Consider the following 5,651-nt stretch of genomic DNA (forward strand, 5'->3'; position numbering starts at 1 on the left):
AACTAACCTCATTCATGACACATGTCACACAATTCGGGGGTTCAGTATGTTGCTCAAGAATACTTCGACATTGTGGAGACGGGGGTCGAACCAACAACTTTCCTTATTTTAGTGGACAACCTGTTCTTTCTCTGACCCACAACACCCAGATTCCTTCTTATCTGCTATTAGATATCAAGTTGTTAGTGTCACTTCTCTTAGGGCCATTGGTTCTACACAGTTACAAACTGGCCCACCTTTGGGCCCAATCTGCCTGACTGGACAGTTTCTGCCCCCTCTACAATGGCCACTGGCTCTCTGGGCCTGGTGCCAAAAAGATATTTTTATTTCAACAAAAATAAACAAGGAAAGCTAGTGGTTGTACCGTAAATGGTGGCAGTTAGATATTGCATTCACCAACCCTAGCAGCGATTGGGAAAAACTAAAAAACAAAGTATATCAGGAGCTACAGCTTTCCACATTAAAGTTTTGATTAAGAGGGTATTTACTGAAATCTTTTAAAACACTCAGTATGAACTGCGCATTGGGTCTACACCTGGGTCAACTGGTGGATAACCTAGATCAGGCCTGGTATGTTATTTAATAAATATACAATACAAGGTCGTTATTAGATGATATTGAAAGGTTGTGCAGTTCCCTTCAGCTATGATACAATAAAAAGATAATAGAATTAACATAGAGAAATGTTAAAATAACAGTTAAAAAATAAATCAACATATACAGATCTTGCTATCATACACTATATACTTAAAGTATACAGACCCAGGAAATATTCTGCAGGTCATCTTTTGAATTTGTGTCTTAGTTAAATGTAAAACAGCCAGCAACAGAAGATTAGTGAGATAGACGAAAAAGAAACTGAGACAGCAATAATGCAAGCGTCTCAAGACTTCGAGCGTCCAACCCAAAGTGTCTTTATATCTTTCTTTGACTCCGATGGTTGTTTTTGTCCAGGCGGTGGATTCTTTGAAATGCCATTCACGGGCCCAATCTAAAGAAGCCCAAGAGGAACCTATTTTTTTTTTAAAGACTACATCTGTTCATGTGTACATATTACTGTTCACGTCAATATTGAAAAAAAGGGTTAACGAATAATATATACTACATTTAGCTCCCTTAAAAATTCAGAAAAGAATTTAAAATCACGCCCAACTTCATCCTACTACAAAGCTCTTCATGGTCAGTTCCCTTCATATCTTAAAGGAGCCCTCACTAAATACCCTTATCTGCTGCATATGAAGACCATACCGATCGGAAAACGCTCTTAGAAAGGCGCACACAACATATTAAAACACAAGAAGTACCATGTACCCACCACCTCCTCCCTACTACCCCTCTAGACAACCCCGTACAGATGTACCTATATCTCAAAAGAAGAACAGGACTGCCAGAGCCTTCAGAATTACCCAACTCTCCTCTCTGCTGGAAACCACCGCCTTTTTCTTCAAGTCCTAGACCAGTTCTCGAACGTCCAAGCAAACTCTCCGCATCTCTCAAAACTCAGACGTAGGCTATACGAAACTGTAACCTCTCTCGTCCGTCACCACAAAGACTTAATAGTTAGGCTGGATAAACAGGTGAGTTCACACACAGACAAACACACCCTCATGTAATTAGTATGCATGTCATTAGGCCTAGACATACTCGGCAATTCCTCCCAAATGAATGCACTGAGCTGCCTCTCTTTCCTCTCTAACTCTCATTTCTAACAGCAAATCCCAATATCACAAATCGTTCCTATTACATGCAACGTTACAAACATATACATGTCCTTCTCCCGGAGTTCTTGTTGCATTTACGTCTCTAGCAAGGTCTACTCCATGCCAGCCAACACATAGTGGTAACATATACAAGAATAAGAGCAGAAGCACATCAGAGCTAGTTCAGCCAGAATACAACATCGAGCTGCGCTGTTATCCACAACACAATAGAACATAGTCTTACACTCCAACTCCAAACACAACCTAAACCAAAAGCGCACCCCCAAATCTGGCTATCATACCCCTCTTAAAAAAACGTGCAGCAATTTCCTCAGCCTTCTCCTCTGCTTCTGTACCTAACATGCCGCTATTCCGACATCACAAGTGCTGACCTCTGACTCTGTAAACAAATAAGCTGACCTTAGCATGCGCTGTAAGACCACACACCCAGCACTCCCACCTGTAGCTACCGACTAGGGGTTACAAGTATTTTGAGCACACTCCATCCTCCGGAAAATATCTACCACCACTCCTGTTACAATAACAAATCACCATCACGCCGTAATCGATTCGATGTGGAGCCATCACGCATGCAAAGATCATCCATAAATAAATGACTAATACACTATAAAAACAAACAGAATGTGAGTTGTCTTGATTGAAGTATAGTTGATGGACCTCAATGTTGTTTGCTGAATAGACCCACATATCTGTCCCTCTGTTCTCTTCCTTCTCTATCTCCACTCATTACCCCAACTGCGAACCGGGGTGCTGTCTGAGGTTTCTGCCTTCTTAAAAGGACTATTTTTCCTTGCTGCCGTCACTAAGTTGCTTGCTCATGTGAACTGTTGTCTCCATAACATAATCCTTATAACACACACAAGGCCAAAAAACAAAAACACACACACAAGCCCCACAAACTCAAACAGAGAAGTGATAACGGTTCTAAACCTGCACTATTGACAAAAGCTGATACGCTGTACTAAAACTTATACTTTATTAATATGCGCTCCACGACAAAATTTAATGTGAATTGAATAAGATATAAACTCTACCATCATGCAGAGCCTAATGCGCCAATTCACCACAAATCTGCGGTTGTGTTATGCACTCCACATTTATAATCTATATTCTCAAATTTACTCTCATTGTAGATAGCTTAAAGACCATCTAAACAAGAAAAAAAACGCTCTATTTACAACATTCATTGAAAACAAAACGTTACCCAAAATATATCACATGAACAACATAACGTCTATGATATAACACATAACTACAAATTCCTCAGGCTAAACAATAAAAAACAATAACATAGTGTAAAGACTACAGAGAAATGCAGCTTACTAAAAATCATCCAAACGCGCCACACATAATATGTTGTGCATATTAACCAAATATGAATTACGCTAAGATAAAAAACAAATACATCTCAGTTCAACCAATCCCAACTTATAAAACTCTAAATTCCGATAACTTCAATTAACATCGCAACTTATGCAAGTTACAGAAGACAACTATGGAATAAAAACATAACATAATCTTTTCCATAATCTAAAATAAATATTAATTTGTTGTAATCAGTAAATCTGACAAAGAATATTGTTTTACTCCTGCTGGCTCTCTTCATAGACTTCAGCATAACTATTAGATAAGAGAAAACGTAAATAAACATGTATTGACTTAATATTTAGCCTTGATCTGAATACATTTTAACCCACTATCCTCTCATTTCAGGCAGAACATTACCCTTTTTCGATGTCCGAATAATATTCCCAGGACAGATTGTGTTCCAACCGAGCCATACTCGATGCACATGCCTCTTAGCCTCATTAAACGCAGATGCTTGACCATATAGCAAGCCTGGACAAGCATCAACCCTCTTGTTCAGACAACCACATGATAAGGATTCCCATTACCATGAAGAAGCACATACATCTGATGCAAATACAGGAATCAAGAACAATGCAGTTTGAGGGGATCACTGCCCACAAATAACTCAGCTTGTAGACCAATCCATTTCTCAGACCCAAATATAAACCACCTGCTCAAGTACCTCACCCCAGAAATCCATTTCTGCTTTAATGCAAAAAAAGCGAATGGAAAAAGCAGACGCCCTAGAAACGTGAATCCTCTGGGATATCTTTCCATTAAGCCATTTTGTTAACATGATCCTTGACCTCGATGAGAAATTACTTGGTTTTTAGAAGAACCAACGATCACAGCTACTAACAACTCTCCGCTCTATTCCAAATAACACACATAATCTCATCATGACTACTTACACTAAGCAATTTGCCTCTCCCAGCTTTGTATACCCACCACCTCATTCTTACAGCAATCAACAGCAAAAAAATGCTACCTCCAGCCACTTATTCCATTTAATTGCCATGAAAACCTATTTAGATGCAAATTCAAATACATCTTAAATACTGACAGTCTTCACAATTAAAGACCACCCGGCCATTAACAGCTGCAACTATCCGAAACTGTCTGCATTGTACTTCCGGAAGGTTTTCTGGGTGGCAATTGTATAGTAACGATGTAAAGGTTCAGCGGATCCGATTGTAATTCATTCACACAAAACTTGGTTTGCAATAAGTCAGATTCTTCCATCATTAATATTACTTTCACGAAGAAAGTCCTGTTACTTATTTCATAACCTCACAAAAGAACCACACCAAACACATAGTACCGAACAAAAATAAAAACCGAAAACCAAACACCGCAGGAATAACTGACAATTAACAGGGAAAATACTCTATAACAGAAGCGGCATACAAATCATCAACCCAGTGCTACAATACTAAACCATTACAACTGCACCGTCCAGCAGATATAATTACAGAAATCTTAATCAACAAATCTGATAAATACTCAAGGTTCCAATATTCTCATACTTTCACAAATCCCAGGCTGGCCTTAGTTGCGAACAAAAAACAAAATTGGTAGCGACGCAAACCAAGGTTCGCTTGGAAGTTATGTTGATAGAGGTCCTGAAGGCTCTTTGCGTTCAGTGAAAAATGTCCACTGGTTTAATGTAATTCCATAATAGACTTAGAATTGCAACCTCTCCTGGCACTTCTATCACTCAACAAGTAGCACAATAACCATATTCTGGTAACGATGTGATCACCCTTTCACGACTAAATCTGTAAGCAAACCATACTCCGTCCTCAGCCCGAGAAGCTTCGTCCACCCATTCTAATTACCATGTCGCAGACCACGGCATATAGATACACTGAACATCAATACCTCGACTGTGAACTGTAGCATAGAAAGAAACATTGAGCGTTAATGATTAACGATAACAATCAAAGGCAAAAAAGTAATAGACTAAAAGATGTATTCATTTCTTATCTTCTGGCATGTTTGTAAACAATGTAGAACCAAGGAACAACATTCTGTACAACCAAACCTCAATCAATTTGCATTAAAAAAATAAGTCTTGATGCGCTGGTGGACAACTTTCTCCCATGCAGACACTGATCAAAAACTGCACATCATGATGATATATACATGATGAAGAAGTAAACGAACACCGTTCACCACCAACAGACTCTCAATACAGCAAAAACTCCACCTTTCAGTTGATGTAGAGTAACTGCCGGAAAATAACATAAGTCATGCTCTTTAAAGCTGCAGTAAAAAACGGCTACACTTTAAATAAAAATAACTTATTTGTATAGTTTGACTGAAAAATTCACATATTCTTCCCAATATGGACAATTAATAAAATCATAATAAAAACACAAAAATAGTCCCAAATCGACACACCTCCACTATTCAGTCAGCCAACCACATACTTATAAAAATATAATACATATCAACATAGTTTGAGATAATTTGGCATTAACACCCCGAACACTCATACAACTTCACACCACAGAAAAATTGTATAAACATAGAGAATAAAAATAAAATGGGAGTGAACATGCACAATACCCTCATAAC

This window comes from Morone saxatilis, unplaced genomic scaffold (assembly GCF_004916995.1).
Source record: "Morone saxatilis isolate NCDOM2014 unplaced genomic scaffold, NCSU_SB_2.0 Contig9, whole genome shotgun sequence".
NCBI lineage: Eukaryota > Metazoa > Chordata > Actinopteri > Moronidae > Morone > Morone saxatilis.